The sequence below is a fragment of the Lactuca saligna genome, chromosome 7 (genome assembly GCF_052625555.1).
Source record: "Lactuca saligna cultivar CGN05327 chromosome 7, ASM5262555v1, whole genome shotgun sequence".
Taxonomy (NCBI): Eukaryota; Viridiplantae; Streptophyta; class Magnoliopsida; order Asterales; family Asteraceae; genus Lactuca; species Lactuca saligna.
The window spans coordinates 94,957,043-94,982,552 of NC_136423.1; the positions used below are offsets into that span (position 1 = coordinate 94,957,043).

The 25,510-nt window shown below is 40.7% G+C and overlaps 1 non-coding gene across 1 annotated transcript; it reads right to left on the reverse strand.

Annotated features, from left to right (window-relative positions):
* Positions 1-25,021: 25,021 nt before the first annotated feature.
* LOC145007692 (small nucleolar RNA R71) lies at positions 25,022-25,128 on the reverse strand. Its single transcript, XR_013663064.1, has one exon. It is a non-coding gene; the product is annotated as a small nucleolar RNA R71 (small nucleolar RNA).
* Between the last annotated feature and the right edge of the window lie 382 nt (positions 25,129-25,510).

A 25,510-nucleotide genomic window follows, 5' to 3' on the forward strand; every position in this document is an offset into this window, starting at 1 on the left:
CCACCCGTAGGCCCGCTATGACAATGCTCCAATATTTTCCGACTTTCATTCCCGAACACGCATCTTCGTATGATTTCATCCGCGCAGCTTCGGAAAAGATATGGTTCATCCCAAAAGTAATACTTTATCTCGGAAAAGAATTTCTTCTTTTGTTGACTTGTGAGATCTTTTGGGATGTATTTGCTAGCAAAGTAATTAGCTATATTTGCAAATCATGGTTCTTCTCCCACGGTCACCATAATATACTCGTCCGGAAAATCATCTCCAACTCTATCTTCTTGCAATCGCGAGTTTTCAAGCCTTGACAAGTGGTCAGCTGCTAAATTCTCCATTCCTTTTTTGTCTCGTATCTCTATGTCAAACTCTTGAAGAAGTAGAACCCATCGTATCAATCTTGGCTTGGCATCCTATTTGGCAAACAAATACTTGATAGCAGAGTGGTCAGTAAAAACTGTTGTGTTAGATAAAACTAAATAAGGACGGAATTTATCAAAAGCATACACCACAGCTAATAATTCCTTTTCCGTGGTGGTGTAATTTTCTTGGGTCAGATTTAAAGTCTTGCTAGCATAATATATGGGTCGAAAGTGCTTATCAAACCTTTGACCAAGGACAGCTCCTAATGCAAAGTCACTAGCATCACACATTATTTCAAATGGTAAATTCCAATTTGGTGCAATAATGATCGGGGAATTAGTTAATTTTTCCTTTAAAAATTCAAATGCCTCTAAACACTCTTTAGTGAAATTAAATGTTGCATCTTTTAAGAGTAATTGTGTTAAAGGTCTAGTTATTTTAGAAAAATCTTTTATAAAACGCCGGTAAAAACCCGCGTGACCTAGAAAACTTCTAATGCCCTTCACATTAGTTGGTGGGGGGTAATTTGGCAATGGTGTCAATCTTTGCCCGATCCACTTCAATTCCCAATTTGGAAACCTTATGGCATAAAACTATACCCTTCTTGACCATAAAGTGACATTTCTCCCAGTTGAGGACCAAGTCGGTTTTGTCACACCTAGCAAGCATTAAGTCAAGATTTGTGAGACAATTATGGAAGGAACATCCAAAAACAGAAAAATCGTCCATAAAAACTTCCATGAATTTTTCCACCATATCGTGGAATATAGCTGTCATACACCTTTGAAATGTCGCGGGTGCATTGCATAGCCCAAAGGGCATGCATCGATAAGCAAAAGTCTCAATTGGGCAAGTAAATGTGGTCTTTTCTTGGTCCATTGGATCTATGGGTATTTGGAAATAACCCGAGAATCTGTCTAGAAAGCAATAATAACTATGGCCCGATAATCTTTATAACATTTGATCAATAAAAGGTAAGGGAAAATGGTCTTTACGAGTGGCATCCTTTGGCTTTCGATAATCGATGCACACTCTCCAACCGGTTACCGTTCGTGTCGGAATAAGCTCATTCTTTTCGTTGGTTATGACCGTCATCCCTGATGGGTTTTAGCCATAAGAACTTTCCTATGTGCGCATGCAAAACCCTAATGCTTGGATCTAGGATTTCTAATAAAGATGCTTTTGAATCCAAGACTTCTAATGGCTAATTAGGTTAAACAACAATATTAAAACAGATCTAGAATCATACCTTTGAATCCCTTGTTGATCTTGTTTGTCTTGGAGCTTCTAGAGTCACAATTGTCACTCCTCTAATGGCTTACAAACACCAATAGCAAGCAAGATGATTTAGGAGAGAGGAGAGGGGAGGAATTCGACCAGAGGTTCCTTGCTTAAGGTTATGTGTCGAACTCCCTCATCCATAGGGTCTATTTATACTATTAGACTACTTAAGGGCTTCACCCTAAACCCTAATTGGATAATCTTCTCTTAAGGCTATCCAAATCCATTCCATAGATAACCCTATGGACGATTTTGAGCTATCCTAAAGCTCTTAGAATCCGTCCAAGGTGTATCCTAATGGATTTATAGTCTAAAGTCTAACTATCAAACAATTGACAGTTTATACCCTCTTATTTAATTAATCTCTTTAATTCACCAAATTAATACCAATTAATTTATGACTTATATTAATCAAATAGCTAAATATTATTCCTTATAATATTTACTCTCTCTTAACAAATCATCCTTCAAGTTGCTATGGTGAAGGCAACCCAAAAGGACCATGCACCACCGAATATAGTTATAGCCTTAGACACTATTCCAACAGTCTCCCACTTGGATAAGTCTAGTAACTATACAAGTACAATACGGTTTGCAATCGTAGCTCTCAAAGACGCTGTCAACTCTGATCTAATCAATCTTGTCCTTTAGATAAGGGAACGTACAGTCCTCTGTTAGATATCATGTTGACAATCCTATGGAATGGTTAGTCTAGCATTTAGATTTCTCGATCTCCGATTTATTTGACATAGAACTTAATCGAACACATCAATTCAGTTCTGACCGGGCCCGGCACATAAGTCAAATCAAATCATCGAGTGGCCAAGATATCTCTTCTACCCTCTTAGGATAAAATTTACAGATAAACTTCGACTTATATGCATTTACTTATTCATTAACCAACTATACACAACAATGCGTTTTATAACATCAAGTTACTGATGCGTTTTCGCATTATCAATGTGTCACAACTGTAAATTTTGAGCCGTGTAATCTATGCATTCAACCTAATGTGAATCAAAAACTTCAATCAAATACAAGTACTATAAGTAGTCATCAAACAATTGGAGACTCTAGAAGCTCTTGTTAAGTCCATTTTGGACTAAGACTTCCTTATTGGATCCAAATGGACCAATGACCTTCCAATTGGACTATCATGGGTTTAGGACCCTAATTGGGCTCTAATTAGACCCACACTCGTTTATTTCAATAATTTGGGCTAGGTAGAACCTAGGATGAAATAAAACACAAGTTTTGATCCATAATTTAACCTAACCTAGCTTAATAAAGCATAAAAATCACAATTTTATTTTATAAGTCCAATAAATACCCTAAACTACCTCTAATGTTGGGCTTAGGGGCAAAAGCCCAAATTTTTCCTTCTCCTCTCTCCATTCTCGGCCCAAGCCCAAGGAAAAAGGGGGAGTTGACCTTGGGTTGACACCTCACTTTTACATGTTGGATTCCCATGCATGCCACACATGTTTCCAAGCAAACATCATATCAAAATCACTTCTTCTCCCTCTTCTCTCCTTGTTCGGCCGAGAGCATCACCACACACACACAAAATATTCTCATTTCTCTCTAGACTCACTCAAGAAGCTCTCTCCTTCCCCTCTCCAAAGATCTCGAAATTTAGAGGCTTTCCAAAGGGATTTTGCAAGTAAATCATCTCCTAAGGTAAGATTATGCATAGACCTATGGTTTAAATTCTTTTATTATCAAAATCCTTCCCTAATCTATGCAAAAATCGTGATCTAGCATCCTAGAACCATCTCAAACTCGAGATCTTCATCAAAGGGAACCAAGGCCAAAAGCACTTCATTTTTCCTTCCATTCCCTTGCAAAAACCGAACCAACACCCCAAGGTGAGCTTCATACCCCCTCTTTTCTGTTTTCACTTGTTTTTGGGGGGAGAATACAAGTCATATGTGTAGATCTATATGTATTTGTGTGCCTTGTATGATTTTTATGCTTATATGTATGCTTTTATGTGTTTTTATGTTGGATCTAGCCTCAAAACTCATCAAAACCGAGATGTAACTTGTGCTACATGATTTTAACTTCAAATATATTTCTAAACACTAAGTGCTTCAAGAAAAATTGGCTAAGTAGTTAATGATAATTTCTTTGGGTTAAAAACACAAATTTTGGGCCTAAAATGTGAAAAATGCAAAAATAAGGGTCCAAAACGACATTTCACAGATTCTGATGGATGAAGTGTGCTAAAACAGTTTTCATAAGTAAATTCCTGGAAATATACTCATTTAGTGGACTAAAATCATAAATTTTAAGCTTAATGGGCTAAAATTGAAATTTTCGGCCCAATAAGGCCCATTATGCAAATTTTTCTGTTTTGGAGGGCCAAAACTGTAACCTTCTGTAAAACAGTGGACTATAAGTGTTCCAACTCCTTTTCAAAGGTTAAAAATGTTTTTTTTTTTTTTTTTTAAATTTTAAAAAGGACCAAAATTGCAAAAATTTTCCAAATTGGGCCAAAATTGTAAAAGTTGCGAAAAGAAGGGGTTAAAACCGTAAAAACTGCATTTCCAGGAACTTAAACTGTTTTTATGAAAAATATGTTGAAAAATATTAATTTCAATAATTTTTGGTATTAAAATGTCAAGAAAAATAGTTTGAGGACTAAACCGGGAAGTATTTTATATAAAGGGTTAAAAATGTAATTTTTACAAATGATGAGGGGCTGAAAACAGAAATATTTCAAGGCTAGTTCAATATACACAATTTGATCAAATAATGGCATCGTGACTATCAACGAAATACAAAACATTACAATACCAAAAGTCGTTGTTAAACGAATTGGCTCGGTCTCGAGCCAATAAAAATCTACAACTACTAACACTACAACTCATACAAGTAACGTTTGGTTATACATACACATACGAGTGTGCGCAGACGTCTATGCACCATCTTTGGGCCCCACAAGTGTAAAATCTTGTTCGTTGAGCCTAGCTAGCTCAATGACCTGATCTTAAGGCCCGAAGACATTTTTTTTACGGAGTGTTGGGTTTTACCGATCCGACACAACGTAAATGGACTTTCAATGGCTTGTTTACCACCGGTCCCCAAGGGTCCTTTGGTCTTGCTAGTAAGGTCTACATTTTATGCGAGGCGGGTCTGGGACCCCTCGTACATTTTATCCCCAACCGGCTAACGGAGTTACCGGGGTCTTCGTGACCTCTTACTCTTCGGATGTGGGACCACTCATAGTCAGGGCGATTGGATAACGTGATTAGTACCGACGACACCTTCGGAGTCGTTAGTATAACTACAAACTGGGTGTTTGTGTAACGCGGGTTTGTAGTAAATAATCAATGCTCGAGAACCTTCCAACGTCGCCCGGGACTGACACTATACGCTATGTAATGGCTTCAATGTAACATCACGTAATTCAAGGAACCAGGAGAACATCGGGTTTTCCTAGGGTTTTCAATACACACAAATTTGAAAAGCATACAACTTCAATGAACGTTTTCTTTACAAGTATAGAAACAAACAAAGCATACCTATGGATCTTCACAAATCTTTTAAAAACTTTTCTTTTCAGGAAATATCGGATTTTCTGGTGATTTTTCAAACAATACAAACATTCGATTTTAAACACTACTTATGAACTCACCAACATTTCATATGTTGACGTTTTTCAAAATACTTGTATTCTCAGGGAACCAGTGAATCAAAGGAAATCGCATTCAGTGAAGGTTGCAGTTTATTTATGTACGAATCAAACAATTTAATTTTTGGGAATGTACTGTTTAAACAATGTTTGATATGTAAACACTACTGGTTGTACTATGTTGATGAATGGTAACGAATGTTGTTATGTTTCATATATACTCAATGTTATGATATACAATTGAGTCACGGCAAGCCCTCGGACGTTTCCGCCGTCTGGTTCGGGGGTGTGACACAATGCACAATCAATTAACAAATAATAAACTATATATCTAGGTTTTAAGACCATATGATATTATCGTCTTGCGATCACCTTTTATATCGTATCCCATAAGGTGATTCCAGCAAGCGCGGGTTTATTCCAATGCTCAAAACCAGTTCATAAGCACTCATGAACGTTGCAGCAACCTTTGCTATGTCTAACACCATTTAGACATTCTACACACCAATTCATGACAATCTTCATTCATACCTACTCCCAACATATGAACGATTGTGGACCATTTGAATAATTCGATTATTCCTAATAAACTCAATTATTGTGGAAGTCAAAACATGCAAAGTGAAACAATAGTTAAACAATTAACATGTGACAGTAACTTTACTCATAAATAAAACTCCTTTATTTAATCATCAAATGTTAATTACATTTATCTATTATACGTTTCTAATACTATCTAATCTATACTAATATCATCCTTCAGCCCAATACTCCTAGCATGCTGCAAGTGCTTAACCCTACTCAGTCCCTTCGTAAGCGGATCTGCTGGGTTATCTTCTGATGATATCCTCTTCACTACGAGTTGTCCTTCTTCTACACGATGTCTAATGAAGTGATATTTTCTGTCGATATGTCGAGATCTACCATGATCCCTCGGTTCCTTGGTCAAGGCAACCGCACCTTCGTTATCACAGAAAATCTCCATGGGCTCCTTTATGGCCGGTACAACTCCAAGATCACCAATGAAGTTCTTCAGCCATATTGCCTCCTTCGACGCTTCGCTCGCTACGATGTACTCTGATTCGCACATTGAATCAGCTACGGTTTCTTGCTTGGAACTTTTCCATGTCACTGCTCCTCCATTTAGGGTAAAGACCCAGCCCGACTGCGAACGGTAGTTGTCCCTGTCGGTCTGAAAGCTGGTGTCACTATACCCTCGCACCTTCAAGTCATCACTCCCTCCAAGGACTAAGAACCATTCCTTCGTCCTCCGAAGATACTTAAGGATGTTCTTCACCGCAATCCAATGTGCTTTGCCAGGGTTCCCTTGATATCTGCTAACCATGCTCAAAGCGAAGGCTACATCAGGGCGAGTACAAGTCATAGCGTACATGATTGAGCCAACTGCGGAAGCGTATGGTACTCGGCTCATTTCTGCTATCTCAGCTTCGGTACTCGGACTTTGAGTCTTAGTCAACTTGGCATTTCCTTGTATCGGTAGTTCTCCCTTCTTTGAGTTTTCCATACTAAAACGTTTTAGTACCTTCTCCAAGTAAGTATTCTGACTAAGTCCAATTAGTTTCTTACTTCTTTCTCTTGCTATCCTTATTCCCAAAATGTAAGAAGCCTCTCCGAGGTCATTCATAGCGAAGCACTTCCCGAGCCAGGACTTAACCTCCTGCAGAGTCGGGATGTCGTTTCCTATGAGTAATATGTCATCGACATATAGAACGAGGAAGCTTACTATACTCCCACTGGCTTTGACATATACACAAGATTCGTCTTCGCTTCGTACAAATCCAAACTCTTTGACTTTCTCATCGAAGCAAAGATTCCATTTGCGAGACGCTTGCTTAAGTCCATAAATGGACTTCTCAAGCTTACACACTCTATTCGGATGCTTTGGATCCACAAACCCCTCTGGCTGAGCCATGTAAACATCCTCAGCCAACTTTCCGTTAAGGAAAGCGGTCTTGACATCCATTTGCCAAATCTCATAATCATGAAGTGCGGCAATTGCTAGCATCACTCTAATAGATTTAATCTTCGCAACTGGTGAGAAGGTCTCATCATAGTCAACTCCGGGAGTTTGAGTAAAGCCCTTCGCAACCAATCGCGCTTTATATGTGTGTACGTTCCCATCCACGTCGGTCTTCTTCTTGAAGATCCACTTGCACCCTACGGTCTTACGTTCGGGCACGTAATCAACCAAATTCCAAACTTGGTTATCGTACATGGATTGGATCTCGCTATCCATCGCCTCTTTCCATTTCGCAGACTCCGGGCCTGCCATGGCTTCCTTATAGCTATTAGGTTCATCAAGATTTACTAGTGTACCATCACTAATATACGTGTCCCCTTCGGTAGTAATATGAAAACCATAAAACTGGGGATGAACTCTAACTCTATCGGAACGTCTAAGAGGTAAGGATTCGTCAATCGGTTCAACCGGAGTTTCCTCCTCGGGTTGAATGCCAGCGGTAGAGGTTCCTTCATCTATCGACTCTTGAATCTCTTCAAGTTCGATTTGCCTCCCACTGTCTCCTTGGCTTATGAGTTCTCGCTCTCGGAAAACTCCTCTCCTCGCAACAAAGATAACATTATCTTTCGGTCTATAGAAGAGATATCCAAAGGAAGTTTGCGGGTAGCCGATGAAAATACATCGCTCACTTCGAGGTTCAAGGTTGTCGTGAGTATCTCGTCTTACGAAAGCCTCGCAACCCCAAACCTTGATATGTGCCAACGAGGGAGCTTTCCCCGTCCACATCTCGTGAGGTGTTTTGGCAACCTTCTTAGTAGGGACTCGGTTAAGGATATGGGCGGCAGTCTCTAAGGCATACCCCCAAAAGAAGATAGGTAGTGAAGCACGACTCATCATAGATCGAACCATATCCAATAAGGTTCGATTACGCCTTTCTGCCATACCATTCAACTGCGGTGTCCTAGGAGGCGTCAATTGCGAAACTATTCCACACTCCTTGAGATAATCGTGGAATTCAAGACTTAGGTACTCTCCTCCTCGATCGGATCGAAGCATCTTGATTTTCCTGCCCAATTGATTCTCCACTTCATTCTTGAACTCTTTGAACTTTTCAAAGGTTTCTGACTTTTGCTTGATTAAATAGATATACCCATATCTACTATAATCATCGGTAAAAGTCACATAGAAGCGGTTCCCATCCTTCGTGGTTGATCTAAAAGGTCCACATACATCGGTATGTATTAGGTCTAATAGTCCCTCACCCCTTTCACAAGTACTCATGAAGGGTGACTTAGTCATCTTTCCAAGTAAACAAGACTCGCATGTGTCATCTTCCCTAAGGTCGAATGACTCCAACACTCCATCCTTTTGGAGTTGGGCTATGCGTTTCTTGTTGACATGTCCAAGACGACAATGCCACAAGGATGCTTTATCCATACTAGTGGAAGAATCAATATTCAAAACATCATTTCCTAAGTTATCAACAATCATAACAGTTTCATATATTCCATTACATGGTATAGCTTCAAAGTAAAAGACACCATTTAGATAAGAGAAAATAGAACCATTCTCATTATTAAAAGAAAATCTAAATCCTTGTCTATATAAACCATGAAATGATATGATGTTTCTAGCCATTTCTGGCGAATAGCAACAATTGTTCAAATCTAAAACTAAACTATTCTTAAGCACTAAAGATACACTCCAATCTTGGTCACAGGCGACGATCTTCTGTTCCCCATGATTAGATTGATCCTTCCTTGCTCCACATCCCTACTTCTTCTTAGTCCCTGCACATTAGAACAAATGTGATAACCACAACCGGTGTCAAGAACCCAAGAAATAGCATGATTAGAATCGTTAGATTTGATTGCATATATACCTGCGAAAGATGGCACAACTCCACCGAGGGAACAACGGAGGAGGTAACGGGCAAGGATCTGGAAGTTCGAACAACGGGACGAACCAAGGACTCACTAGAGCATGCACCTACAAGGATTTTGCGAACGCCAAACCCCGAACTTTCAACGGTACCGGAGGAGTGATCGCCCTAAAGCGATGGATCGAGAAGGTAGAATCGGTATTCGAGATATGCGAGTGCCCCGAGCAGATGAAAGTGAAGTTCGCGGCCTGCACTTTGGTGGACCAAGCACTCACTTGGTGGAATGGTCATGTGGAAGCTATGACACTCCCTATAGCCAACTCTATTCCCTGGGCAGAGATGAAAGAGATGCTGACGGCTGAGTACTGCCCCCGAGGCGAAATACAGAAGATGGAGCAGGAACTATGGAATCTCACGGTGCAGAATGGGAACATCGATGCTTACATATCGAGATTCAGCGAACTATCTCTTTTGTGCCCGGGTATGATCACATCAGAGGGAAAGAAGATTGAACGATTCATTTGGGGACTGACATCCCCCATCCAAGGAAATGTGATAGCTGCGAATCCTGAAACTTTTGACAGTGCGAAGAGACTGGCAAAGAGGCTATATGATCATAACCACAAGAAGGGCGAGAAACCGGTAGAGACTGAGAAGAAAAAGGAGGGTGATGGTAAGAAAGGATGGAACAACAAGAGAAAGGGGCGTCAGGGCCCCGAGGCCTCTAAAAAGCAGCAAACAGTGGCAGTTAACGCTGTCACTGCACCGGTTCCAGCCACACCACATGCTCCAGCCTCAGCTGCTGCAAATGCTTCAAGACCCTATTCCGGTACTCATCCCAAATGCAACAAGTGCGGTTTCCATCACCAAGGAGAATGTAGGGAGTTCCATTGCACCAGTTGCAACCGAAGGGGACACACTGCAAAGTACTGCAGGACTTATCCTTCTCAGAACCAGAGCCAAGGAAACAACCAGAACAACAATAACCCTCGCCACAACAACAACCCTCATGCCAGCGGCAACAGCGCAGGACCTAGTTACACCTGCTACGGATGCGGGAAAACTGGACACGTCCGCCGAGATTGCCCTAACAACAACAACTCAGGAAACAGAGGAGCAGGAAGAATGTTGACTATGGGTCAGAGTGATGCAGTTCAGGACCCCGCAGTTGTGACCGGTACGTTCCTCCTAAACCACACTTATGCATGCATCTTATTTGATACCGGAGCGGAGCGGAGTTTCGTAAGCGATAAGTTTAAACACTTATTAAAACAACAACCCCAAAAGTTAAATGAAACCTATACGGTGGAAATGGCCAATGGGAAGACCGAATCCACTAGGGAAATCTACACTGGATGTACCCTAACCCTTAACCAACACGTCTTACGAGTAGATCTGATGCCAGTGTCAATTAGGAGTTTCGATGTGATTATCGGCATGGATTGGTTAAGTCCCCACCATGCTGAGGTTTTGTGCCACGAGAAGGCCGTTCGCCTTCGTCTCCCGAATCACGAAACCCTAGTAATTTACGGAGACAAACCTAGCACGAATCTTCGTCTTATCTCGTGCATCAAAGCACAAAAACAACTGCGAAAGAACAACCTAGCGTTCTTGGCCCACATAGTGGACAAGGCCAAAGAAGAAATTAACATCCAAGACATTCCGGTAGCGTGCGAATTCCCGGACGTGTTTCCTGAAGATCTTCCAGGAGTACCCCCAGAGAGACAGGTTGAGTTCCGAATAGACCTCGTCCCAGGAGCAACTCCTCTCGCTAAGTCACCATATCGATTGGCACCTGCTGAAATGCAGGAATTGTCCAGCCAACTCAGTGAGCTTCTGGACAAGGGATTTATCCGACCTAGTTACTCGCCATGGGGAGCTCCGGTGCTCTTTGTCAAAAAGAAGGACGGATCTTTCAGAATGTGCATCGATTACAGAGAGTTGAATAAACTCACTGTTAAAAACCGCTACCCACTTCCACGAATCGATGATCTATTCGACCAGCTCCAAGGAGCTAGCTATTTTTCTAAAATTGATCTACGGTCCGGATACCATCAACTCAAGGTCCGAGAAGAAGATATCCCAAAAACCGCTTTCCGAACCCGCTATGGACATTATGAATTCGTCGTAATGCCCTTCGGTCTAACAAATGCACCCGCCGCATTTATGGACCTAATGAATCGAATCTGTAGACCGTTCTTGGACAACTTCGTCATTGTGTTTATCGATGACATCCTCGTCTACTCTCGAAGCAAAGAGGAGCATGGCCAACATCTCCGACAAATCCTAGAGACCCTGCGAATGGAAAAGCTGTACGCCAAACTCTCCAAGTGCGAGTTCTGGCTCCGGAGTGTGAATTTCCTAGGCCACGTAGTAAGCCAAGACGGAATTCATGTGGATCCTTCTAAGGTCAAAGCGGTGGAAGGATGGGCAACTCCGACTACGCCCACAGAGATTCGTCAGTTCTTAGGCCTAGCAGGCTACTATAGGAGATTCATCCAAAACTTCTCAAAAATCGCCAAGCCACTTACCTTACTTACGCAAAGGAGTGTGCCATTCAAGTGGACAGACCGGCAAGAATTTGCGTTTCAAGCCCTGAAGCAAGCTCTTTGTAGCGCTCCTGTATTATCTCTACCCGAAGGAACGGAAGATTTTGTAGTTTACTGCGACGCGTCGAACCAAGGCTTAGGTTGCGTTCTCATGCAACGTGGAAAAGTGATAGCATATGCGTCCCGCCAACTAAAGACGCACGAAGTAAACTACACCACCCACGACCTAGAACTGGGAGCTGTGGTCTTCGCTCTAAAAATTTGGAGGCACTACCTGTACGGTACAAAGTGCACCATCTTCACGGACCACAAAAGTCTCCAGCACATCTTGAATCAGAAGGAGCTGAACATGAGACAACGAAGATGGGTGGAGTTGTTAAACGACTACGAATGCGAGATCAAGTACCATCCAGGCAAGGCCAACGTGGTAGCTGACGCATTAAGTCGGAAGGAGTACACAAATCGCCGTACGAAAACGCACTCGATAACCATCCAGTCTCATCTGACCGCTCAAATTGCATCAGTCCAGGCCGAGGCTATGGAAACGGAAAATAGAACCAGCGAGGCATTACGCGGAATGGAGAAGAACCTGGAAGTCAGAGAGAATGGGGTATACTACTTCATGAACCGTATTTGGGTTCCAAAAATCGGAGGATTCAGGGAGATCGTTATGAAGGAAGCCCACAAGACACGATACTCCATTCATCCTGGTTCGGACAAGATGTATTTGGACATTAAGCAGCACTATTGGTGGCCTAACATGAAGGCGGAAATCGCAACTTATGTTAGTAAGTGCCTTACGTGTGCCAAAGTAAAAGTGGAATACCAGAAACCTTCCGGATTGTTACAACAACCGTAAATCCCTGAGTGGAAATGGGAGGGGATTTCTATGGACTTCGTGACCAAGCTGCCTAAGACGTCAGACGGTTTGGACACCATATGGGTAATAATCGACCGACTGACGAAATCTGCCCATTTCCTGCCAATCAAAGAGTCTTACAAGATGGAAAGGCTGACGCGGTTGTACCTACGAGAGATTGTAAGACTTCATGGAGTACCAAAATCTATCATCTCGGATAGGGACAGTAGGTTCACGTCACGCTTTTGGCAGTCGCTCCACAAGGCAATGGGAACTCATCTCGATATGAGTACGGCGTATCACCCACAAACGGACGGGCAAAGCGAACGAACCATTCAGACGCTTGAAGACATGCTTCGTGCATGTGTGATAGACTTCGGAAAGTCTTGGGATACCCACCTACCGTTGATCGAGTTTTCATATAACAATAGTTATCATTCGAGCATTAAGGTGGCCCCTTTCGAAGCACTGTACGGGCGTAAATGTAGATCACCGTTATGTTGGGCCGAAGTAGGTGACACCCAGCTGGCAGGAACACATACGTCGAACGGAGCATTAACGGGACCGGAAATCATTCGCGAGACTACAGAAAAGATTGTCCAGATCAAAGCTCGACTACAGGCATCGCGTGACCGGCAAAAGAGCTACGCTGATAAACGGCGAAAGCCCTTAGAGTTCCAGGTCGGTGATCGAGTAATGTTGAAGGTCTCACCCTGGAAAGGGGTTATACGTTTCGGAAAACGGGGAAAGCTGAACCCGCGATACGTTGGACCTTTCGAAATCGTCGCCCGAGTAGGTCCAGTAGCATACAGACTACAACTACCCCCAGAGCTAAATGGTGTGCACCCCGTGTTTCATGTTTCTAATCTGAAAAAGTGCCTGTCGGATGAAACCCTTGTCATCCCTCTCGACGAAATCGAAATCAATGAGAATCTCCTGTTCGTCGAAGAACCAATCGAGGTTATGGACAGGGAGGTGAAGCGTACTAAGCAGAGTCGCATCCCGATCGTGAAGGTACGGTGGAACGCAAAGCGTGGGCCAGAATTCACGTGGGAACGCGAAGATCAAATGAAGCAAAAGTACCCTCACCTATTCTAGTTTTCTCAAATCTAGCTTTCAAACAGAATTTCGGGACGAAATTCCCTCTAACGGGGGGATGATGTCACAACTGTAAATTTTGAGCCGTGTAATCTATGCATTCAACCTAATGTGAATCAAAAACTTCAATCAAATACAAGTACTATAAGTAGTCATCAAACAATTGGAGACTCTAGAAGCTCTTGTTAAGTCCATTTTGGACTAAGACTTCCTTATTGGATCCAAATGGACCAATGACCTTCCAATTGGACTATCATGGGTTTAGGACCCTAATTGGGCTCTAATTAGACCCACACTCGTTTATTTCAATAATTTGGGCTAGGTAGAACCTAGGATGAAATAAAACACAAGTTTTGATCCATAATTTAACCTAACCTAGCTTAATAAAGCATAAAAATCACAATTTTATTTTATAAGTCCAATAAATACCCTAAACTACCTCTAATGTTGGGCTTAGGGGCAAAAGCCCAAATTTTTCCTTCTCCTCTCTCCATTCTCGGCCCAAGCCCAAGGAAAAAGGGGGAGTTGACCTTGGGTTGACACCTCACTTTTACATGTTGGATTCCCATGCATGCCACACATGTTTCCAAGCAAACATCATATCAAAATCACTTCTTCTCCCTCTTCTCTCCTTGTTCGGCCGAGAGCATCACCACACACACACAAAATATTCTCATTTCTCTCTAGACTCACTCAAGAAGCTCTCTCCTTCCCCTCTCCAAAGATCTCGAAATTTAGAGGCTTTCCAAAGGGATTTTGCAAGTAAATCATCTCCTAAGGTAAGATTATGCATAGACCTATGGTTTAAATTCTTTTATTATCAAAATCCTTCCCTAATCTATGCAAAAATCGTGATCTAGCATCCTAGAACCATCTCAAACTCGAGATCTTCATCAAAGGGAACCAAGGCCAAAAGCACTTCATTTTTCCTTCCATTCCCTTGCAAAAACCGAACCAACACCCCAAGGTGAGCTTCATACCCCCTCTTTTCTGTTTTCACTTGTTTTTGGGGGGAGAATACAAGTCATATGTGTAGATCTATATGTATTTGTGTGCCTTGTATGATTTTTATGCTTATATGTATGCTTTTATGTGTTTTTATGTTGGATCTAGCCTCAAAACTCATCAAAACCGAGATGTAACTTGTGCTACATGATTTTAACTTCAAATATATTTCTAAACACTAAGTGCTTCAAGAAAAATTGGCTAAGTAGTTAATGATAATTTCTTTGGGTTAAAAACACAAATTTTGGGCCTAAAATGTGAAAAATGCAAAAATAAGGGTCCAAAACGACATTTCACAGATTCTGATGGATGAAGTGTGCTAAAACAGTTTTCATAAGTAAATTCCTGGAAATATACTCATTTAGTGGACTAAAATCATAAATTTTAAGCTTAATGGGCTAAAATTGAAATTTTCGGCCCAATAAGGCCCATTATGCAAATTTTTCTGTTTTGGAGGGCCAAAACTGTAACCTTCTGTAAAACAGTGGACTATAAGTGTTCCAACTCCTTTTCAAAGGTTAAAAATGTTTTTTTTTTTTTTTTTTAAATTTTAAAAAGGACCAAAATTGCAAAAATTTTCCAAATTGGGCCAAAATTGTAAAAGTTGCGAAAAGAAGGGGTTAAAACCGTAAAAACTGCATTTCCAGGAACTTAAACTGTTTTTATGAAAAATATGTTGAAAAATATTAATTTCAATAATTTTTGGTATTAAAATGTCAAGAAAAATAGTTTGAGGACTAAACCGGGAAGTATTTTATATAAAGGGTTAAAAATGTAATTTTTACAAATGATGAGGGGCTGAAAACAGAAATATTTCAAGGCTAGTTCAATATACACAATTTGATCAAATAATGGCATCGTGACTATCAACGAAATACAAAACATTACAATACCAAAAGTCGTTGTTAAACGAATTGGCTCGGTCTCGAGCCAATAAAAATCTACAACTACTAACACTACAACTCATACAAGTAACGTTTGGTTATACATACACATACGAGTGTGCGCAGACGTCTATGCACCATCTTTGGGCCCCACAAGTGTAAAATCTTGTTCGTTGAGCCTAGCTAGCTCAATGACCTGATCTTAAGGCCCGAAGACATTTTTTTTACGGAGTGTTGGGTTTTACCGATCCGACACAACGTAAATGGACTTTCAATGGCTTGTTTACCACCGGTCCCCAAGGGTCCTTTGGTCTTGCTAGTAAGGTCTACATTTTATGCGAGGCGGGTCTGGGACCCCTCGTACATTTTATCCCCAACCGGCTAACGGAGTTACCGGGGTCTTCGTGACCTCTTACTCTTCGGATGTGGGACCACTCATAGTCAGGGCGATTGGATAACGTGATTAGTACCGACGACACCTTCGGAGTCGTTAGTATAACTACAAACTGGGTGTTTGTGTAACGCGGGTTTGTAGTAAATAATCAATGCTCGAGAACCTTCCAACGTCGCCCGGGACTGACACTATACGCTATGTAATGGCTTCAATGTAACATCACGTAATTCAAGGAACCAGGAGAACATCGGGTTTTCCTAGGGTTTTCAATACACACAAATTTGAAAAGCATACAACTTCAATGAACGTTTTCTTTACAAGTATAGAAACAAACAAAGCATACCTATGGATCTTCACAAATCTTTTAAAAACTTTTCTTTTCAGGAAATATCGGATTTTCTGGTGATTTTTCAAACAATACAAACATTCGATTTTAAACACTACTTATGAACTCACCAACATTTCATATGTTGACGTTTTTCAAAATACTTGTATTCTCAGGGAACCAGTGAATCAAAGGAAATCGCATTCAGTGAAGGTTGCAGTTTATTTATGTACGAATCAAACAATTTAATTTTTGGGAATGTACTGTTTAAACAATGTTTGATATGTAAACACTACTGGTTGTACTATGTTGATGAATGGTAACGAATGTTGTTATGTTTCATATATACTCAATGTTATGATATACAATTGAGTCACGGCAAGCCCTCGGACGTTTCCGCCGTCTGGTTCGGGGGTGTGACACAATGCACAATCAATTAACAAATAATAAACTATATATCTAGGTTTTAAGACCATATGATATTATCGTCTTGCGATCACCTTTTATATCGTATCCCATAAGGTGATTCCAGCAAGCGCGGGTTTATTCCAATGCTCAAAACCAGTTCATAAGCACTCATGAACGTTGCAGCAACCTTTGCTATGTCTAACACCATTTAGACATTCTACACACCAATTCATGACAATCTTCATTCATACCTACTCCCAACATATGAACGATTGTGGACCATTTGAATAATTCGATTATTCCTAATAAACTCAATTATTGTGGAAGTCAAAACATGCAAAGTGAAACAATAGTTAAACAATTAACATGTGACAGTAACTTTACTCATAAATAAAACTCCTTTATTTAATCATCAAATGTTAATTACATTTATCTATTATACGTTTCTAATACTATCTAATCTATACTAATATCATCCTTCAGCCCAATACTCCTAGCATGCTGCAAGTGCTTAACCCTACTCAGTCCCTTCGTAAGCGGATCTGCTGGGTTATCTTCTGATGATATCCTCTTCACTACGAGTTGTCCTTCTTCTACACGATGTCTAATGAAGTGATATTTTCTGTCGATATGTCGAGATCTACCATGATCCCTCGGTTCCTTGGTCAAGGCAACCGCACCTTCGTTATCACAGAAAATCTCCATGGGCTCCTTTATGGCCGGTACAACTCCAAGATCACCAATGAAGTTCTTCAGCCATATTGCCTCCTTCGACGCTTCGCTCGCTACGATGTACTCTGATTCGCACATTGAATCAGCTACGGTTTCTTGCTTGGAACTTTTCCATGTCACTGCTCCTCCATTTAGGGTAAAGACCCAGCCCGACTGCGAACGGTAGTTGTCCCTGTCGGTCTGAAAGCTGGTGTCACTATACCCTCGCACCTTCAAGTCATCACTCCCTCCAAGGACTAAGAACCATTCCTTCGTCCTCCGAAGATACTTAAGGATGTTCTTCACCGCAATCCAATGTGCTTTGCCAGGGTTCCCTTGATATCTGCTAACCATGCTCAAAGCGAAGGCTACATCAGGGCGAGTACAAGTCATAGCGTACATGATTGAGCCAACTGCGGAAGCGTATGGTACTCGGCTCATTTCTGCTATCTCAGCTTCGGTACTCGGACTTTGAGTCTTAGTCAACTTGGCATTTCCTTGTATCGGTAGTTCTCCCTTCTTTGAGTTTTCCATACTAAAACGTTTTAGTACCTTCTCCAAGTAAGTATTCTGACTAAGTCCAATTAGTTTCTTACTTCTTTCTCTTGCTATCCTTATTCCCAAAATGTAAGAAGCCTCTCCGAGGTCATTCATAGCGAAGCACTTCCCGAGCCAGGACTTAACCTCCTGCAGAGTCGGGATGTCGTTTCCTATGAGTAATATGTCATCGACATATAGAACGAGGAAGCTTACTATACTCCCACTGGCTTTGACATATACACAAGATTCGTCTTCGCTTCGTACAAATCCAAACTCTTTGACTTTCTCATCGAAGCAAAGATTCCATTTGCGAGACGCTTGCTTAAGTCCATAAATGGACTTCTCAAGCTTACACACTCTATTCGGATGCTTTGGATCCACAAACCCCTCTGGCTGAGCCATGTAAACATCCTCAGCCAACTTTCCGTTAAGGAAAGCGGTCTTGACATCCATTTGCCAAATCTCATAATCATGAAGTGCGGCAATTGCTAGCATCACTCTAATAGATTTAATCTTCGCAACTGGTGAGAAGGTCTCATCATAGTCAACTCCGGGAGTTTGAGTAAAGCCCTTCGCAACCAATCGCGCTTTATATGTGTGTACGTTCCCATCCACGTCGGTCTTCTTCTTGAAGATCCACTTGCACCCTACGGTCTTACGTTCGGGCACGTAATCAACCAAATTCCAAACTTGGTTATCGTACATGGATTGGATCTCGCTATCCATCGCCTCTTTCCATTTCGCAGACTCCGGGCCTGCCATGGCTTCCTTATAGCTATTAGGTTCATCAAGATTTACTAGTGTACCATCACTAATATACGTGTCCCCTTCGGTAGTAATATGAAAACCATAAAACTGGGGATGAACTCTAACTCTATCGGAACGTCTAAGAGGTAAGGATTCGTCAATCGGTTCAACCGGAGTTTCCTCCTCGGGTTGAATGCCAGCGGTAGAGGTTCCTTCATCTATCGACTCTTGAATCTCTTCAAGTTCGATTTGCCTCCCACTGTCTCCTTGGCTTATGAGTTCTCGCTCTCGGAAAACTCCTCTCCTCGCAACAAAGATAACATTATCTTTCGGTCTATAGAAGAGATATCCAAAGGAAGTTTGCGGGTAGCCGATGAAAATACATCGCTCACTTCGAGGTTCAAGGTTGTCGTGAGTATCTCGTCTTACGAAAGCCTCGCAACCCCAAACCTTGATATGTGCCAACGAGGGAGCTTTCCCCGTCCACATCTCGTGAGGTGTTTTGGCAACCTTCTTAGTAGGGACTCGGTTAAGGATATGGGCGGCAGTCTCTAAGGCATACCCCCAAAAGAAGATAGGTAGTGAAGCACGACTCATCATAGATCGAACCATATCCAATAAGGTTCGATTACGCCTTTCTGCCATACCATTCAACTGCGGTGTCCTAGGAGGCGTCAATTGCGAAACTATTCCACACTCCTTGAGATAATCGTGGAATTCAAGACTTAGGTACTCTCCTCCTCGATCGGATCGAAGCATCTTGATTTTCCTGCCCAATTGATTCTCCACTTCATTCTTGAACTCTTTGAACTTTTCAAAGGTTTCTGACTTTTGCTTGATTAAATAGATATACCCATATCTACTATAATCATCGGTAAAAGTCACATAGAAGCGGTTCCCATCCTTCGTGGTTGATCTAAAAGGTCCACATACATCGGTATGTATTAGGTCTAATAGTCCCTCACCCCTTTCACAAGTACTCATGAAGGGTGACTTAGTCATCTTTCCAAGTAAACAAGACTCGCATGTGTCATCTTCCCTAAGGTCGAATGACTCCAACACTCCATCCTTTTGGAGTTGGGCTATGCGTTTCTTGTTGACATGTCCAAGACGACAATGCCACAAGGATGCTTTATCCATACTAGTGGAAGAATCAATATTCAAAACATCATTTCCTAAGTTATCAACAATCATAACAGTTTCATATATTCCATTACATGGTATAGCTTCAAAGTAAAAGACACCATTTAGATAAGAGAAAATAGAACCATTCTCATTATTAAAAGAAAATCTAAATCCTTGTCTATATAAACCATGAAATGATATGATGTTTCTAGCCATTTCTGGCGAATAGCAACAATTGTTCAAATCTAAAACTAAACTATTCTTAAGCACTAAAGATACACTCCAATCTTGGTCACAGGCGACGATCTTCTGTTCCCCATGATTAGATTGATCCTTCCTTGCTCCACATCCCTACTTCTTCTTAGTCCCTGCACATTAGAACAAATGTGATAACCACAACCGGTGTCAAGAACCCAAGAAATAGCATGATTAGAATCGTTAGATTTGATTGCATATATACCTGCGAAAGATGGCTTGATCTTTCCTTCCTTGATGGCTTGCAGGTAATCCGGGCAGCTTCTCTTCCAATGTCCTATCTTGTGGCAGTGGTGGCACTCTGCCTCCTTCGGGTTAGAGCAGGGTTTAGAGGGATCAACTTTGGTCCCACTAGAAGAGGAACCATCTCGGGCTTTCACCTTGCGATAGTTGTTCGAAGAAGCTTTCCTCTTCTTTCCCTTCCCTTGACCAATAGCCAAGACAGGAGCAGCGGATGGATTGGGAGTTGGTGCAACAGACTTGTCCTTGAAATTGCTCTCAGCAACCCTCAAGAGACCTTGGAGTTTACTTAGAGTGACCTCCTCTTTGTTCATGTGGTAGGTCATCCTAAATTGATTATACATCGGAGGCAAAGAGTGAAGCACCATGTCGATCGCCAAGTCTTCGCCGAAGTCAACATTTAACTTGCGAAGGCGGTCGACATACCTTTGCATCTTTTGCAAGTGCACGGTAAGAGATTCTCCATGACCCATCTTAGCGGAAATCATGTTAGTGAAAATCTCGTAACGCTCTTGTCTCGCGTTTTGGTGGTACCTCTCCAACAAGTCTTGATGCATCTCGTATGGATACATGTCCTCGTAGGACTTTTGGAATTCGGAGTTCATGGTGGCGATCATGATGCAATGTACTTTCGTTGCATCTCACTCATGAGTTTCAAAGGTGGTGATTTCTTCGGGAGTAGCAACTACGGGGTTGATTTTCTCGAGCTTCTCATCGAGGACATACTCTTTATCCTCATAGCGAGCAATGGTGCAAATGTATCTTATCCATTCGCTAAAGTTCGTTCCATCGAAGGTGACCTTTTGGCAAAGGCTCATCAACGTGAAAGAACTAGCAGCAGCATTGTTTGCGTTTGACATCTATAGAAAGGACAAAGATTGATTAGAATAAGAATCCCTAATTATCACCCAATAAGAAAAATTAGGGCTAGGATCCAACAATAACATTTAGATACTAGAAAAGGGATGCCATAATCTAACATGCAAATAAATTGAAGGTAAGTGAATGACGATTCACTAATTCTCCATCACAAAACTTAAACTATTAGTCCTAAGTGTTTTCTAGAATTCCTAGGTTTGGATGAGATTCATTGAACTATTCAATGGCATGTTTAAATCTCGATATGCCCCTCTTGTTTGTGACTGGGATGCCGAGGATCACAAAGCGGGTGTGAATTACCATGCAAATTCACATGGTGCCTTCATTGTAACGATCACCTATTCGATGTGCCGGTAAACCACACACGCTCCATCGAACTATGATGAACAATGAATCACCCTTTGCCACCTTCGCTTAGAACCAATTAGTGTGCCAGTAAACCACACACGCTCCACTAACATCTTAGCAAGGTGCAAAGTGTAATTTCATGGGATTGCATCAATTCACTTTTCTTAAAGTAACTAAGATTGGGAAATTTTAAAAAAAATTTAGTTACTTCGTATTTCTTATTATACTTTTAATGCGAGGATGAGGTTGCCCTATCCTACCCGTTCGGCTAACGACCCTCCACCAATCAAGCAAGCGGTGGGTGTGAGTGTACACCCATTAAGCACCATTTTATAGGCCGCAACCTTATACCCACCTTATAGATCGGCTTCGTGAATGAGGCCTACTAGCGGTAAGACTAGCATTTAGTTATACATATATATATTATTCTAGTAATATCATATAAGTATAGGGCTGCATTTTAAATTTTTTTCAAAATCTAGGGTTTGAAATTTAAGTTGTCTAAATTAAAACTTTTAATCACAAATATAAATTTCAAAACATTAGGGTAGGTTTTAAACATTTAAAACATGAAGGATCAAATAACAAATAATTCCAATTAACAATTAATATTCTAATTATCTTTATTTGATTTATCTTGATTTCTTTGAAGATAATTACCAAAATAATTAATCATTATTATATAAGGAAATTAAATATTTTATTGGATGATAAATATCTTTAATTAGATCAAGATAATAGTCATATTTATCAAAAAATCGGATTTACATTGATCTAATATGATTAAGGTAAGTTTCCATAAGATAATTATGAAAAAATCCCGAATCTAGCCCTTCCTGACGCCTGGACTCGCCGAGTGCACAAGGGGACTCACCGAGTCAGGCCTACTCGACGAGTCCACCTTGGAACTCACCGAGTCAGTGACTCAAAACCCAAAAAAATAAATTTTGCAGGTTTGTTTCAGTTATTCAAGCAACAATTTAAAGAAAACCAATCTAGGCTCTGATACCACTGATGGGTTTTAGCCATAAGAACTTTCCTATGTGCGCATGCAAAACCCTAATGCTTGGATCTAGGCTTTCTAATAAACATGCTTTTGAATCCAAGACTTCTAATGGCTAATTAGGTTAAACAACAATATTAAAACAGATCTAGAATCATACCTTTGAATCCCTTGTTGATCTTGTTTGTCTTGGAGCTTCTAGAGTCACAATTGTCACTCCTCTAATGGCTTACAAACACCAATAGCAAATAAGATGATTTAGGAGAGAGGAGAGGGGAGGAATTCGACCAGAGGTTCCTTGCTTAAGGTTGTGTGTCGAACTCCCTCATCCATAGGGTCTATTTATACTATTAGACTACTTAAGGGCTTCACCCTAAACCCTAATTGGATAATCTTCTCTTAAGGCTATCCAAATCCATTCCATAGATAACCCTATGGACGATTTTGAGCTATCCTAAAGCTCTTAGAATCCATCCAAGGTGTAACCTAATGGATTTATAGTCTAAAGTCTAACTATCAAACAATTGACAGTTTATACCCTCTTATTTAATTAATCTCTTTAAGTCACCAAATTAATACCAATTAATTTATGACTTATATTAATCAAATAGCTAAATATTATTCCTTATAATATTTACTCTCTCTTAACAAATCATCCTTCAAGTTGCTATGGTGAAGGCAACCCAAAAGGACCATGCACCACCGAATCTAGTTATAGCCTTAGACACTATTCCAACAATCCCTCCTTTCTTGGGCACCACTTGGACTGGACTCACCCACGGACTGTCGGAAATGGAATATATAATTCCCGCATCTAAAAGTTTGACCACTTCCTTCTTGACCATTTCTTGGATATATTTTCTGTTAATTGGAAGGTAATTAAGTTGTATGAACATCTCTTAATTATTAACCTCATATGTTATGGGAACACTTTATCATATGCTTAGGAATAATGAATATGAAAATAGGATTAATTAGAGAATGGGTAAATTAATGTGTGAGCTTGTTTGAGAAACCAACAAACAAGAGGTTAATTGAAACACCAACTTGATTAACCAATTACAAATCTTATTTAATCTAAACAATTGAACTAGGGATTTAATTAGATTAAATAATTGGCCACTGCTTGAATTGATTAATTGACTAAGGGTTAGGAGTAAGGAACATGAACCTAACCACTATAGTTGGTAACCAATAATAATTGATTTATCATTTAAATAACCATAGGAGTGAATTGGTTAAACCTAAATAGAAACCTTTTATTAAATTTGGTGAATTTGTCATTTGCTTTAATTGTTTAGTAAGTTAAGTGCTTAAGTGATGTGTTTAAGTTTCTAGTCTTGTAAAACTAGAGAAAAACCCTTTTACTCTTATTACTTGCTTAGTTAAAACTAGTTATTAGATTAATTTTCGTTCCCTGAGTTCGACACCGTACTTATCCAACTATACCACTAAAAGACGGGTTCACTGCCCTTGTGTGCTTAATTTATTAACTAAAAGTAGGATTAAAACTTGCTCGTTTCACACACATCAAGTTTTTGGCGCCGTTGCCGGGGAACGGTTCTAAATAATTAATCTAATTCCTAATTTTTTCGATCCTTTGTGTGAGTTTACTGGCACAAAGTTAATTTATTGGAGTTTAATAATTAGTAGTTAGGTTTTAGCATCTGTTTTAGTTTTTATATTAAGCTTAGTTTTCTTTCAAAATTACACTGCTACTTGTCGAGTGCATTCACACCTACTTGGCGAGTAGAGCGGTATTTTGCCTTTGATTTTCGTTTTTTTTAGTTTCATTTTTTTGTTCTTTTTACGTTTTTATCTTGTTTTATTGTAGGGCTTTCATGACTAGAGGATCAAACACTCCGTTGATACCCCCGTTTGAAGATCCCAAATCCGCATTGAGAAGGAATAGAGGAAAGGACGTGGAGAGCTCGAATACACCTAAGAAGTCACCTTTGTCCAATTTGAAGACTGTTTTTAGGAAGAAAAAGAGCAGCAAAGCAGGTGCATGCAGCGCATCTTTAGCAAGCGAAGACCCGATCAAGGAAGACACCAAGTACGACACCGAGGAAGAAGAAGAACCTACATATGGGCATGACTCCGATTCCGGAAACAAGTTAGCACTTACCATGGCTAGCATTGATGAAATCCCCATGGGAGAGTGGAAGAAGAGGATCCGCGATGACACCGGCCCGGGACTTGTGCAACCCGCAATTCCCGCTACTGCCACTTTCGAGCTAAAGGGCCACATACTCGCCCAGCTAAAGGAAATTCCTTTCTATGGAAAAGACCACAAAGATGCCTACAAGTATTTGGATGAAGTCAATGATGTAGCTGATTACTTTAATGTTCCAAATGTGCCTCGTGAGACTCAACTACTTCGCATGCTTCCAGTGACATTCAAAGGTGTTGCAAAAGACTGGCTCAAGTCACTTCCCCCCGGGTCAGTCATCACATAGGCCAAGATGAAAGAAGAATTCATTGATCACTTTTACCCACCTTCCAAAATAGCCAAGTTGAAGAAGGCCATTTCTAACTTTAAACAACAAGATGGAGAATCGCTATATGAAGCTTGGGAGAGGTACAAGAGCTTGCTAAGAAACTGCCCACACCATGACCTTAATAGCCAGCAAGAAGTCTCCATTTTCTATGATGGAGTCAATGTCACAACTAGGAAATTACTTGAGTCGCAAGGCCTGCTCACAAAGAAGCCAGCCCCGGTGATCAAGGAATTGATTGAAGAATTCTCTAAGCACTCTAGAGAATACCATAATCCAAGAAATGATGTTACTAGGGGAGCCGCATATGCAGCTACTGAAGACTTGTCCGCGGTCATGGCTATACTAAAAACCATGGATAGGAGGATGGATAAAACGGATCAAACGATCCATGCTATTCGGGTGGGTTGTGAAAATTTTAATGGACCTCATCTTACTAGAGACTGCGACTTGGATGAAAATGGCAACAAAAAGGTGCAAGTGTGTTACTCAAGTGGGGACCGA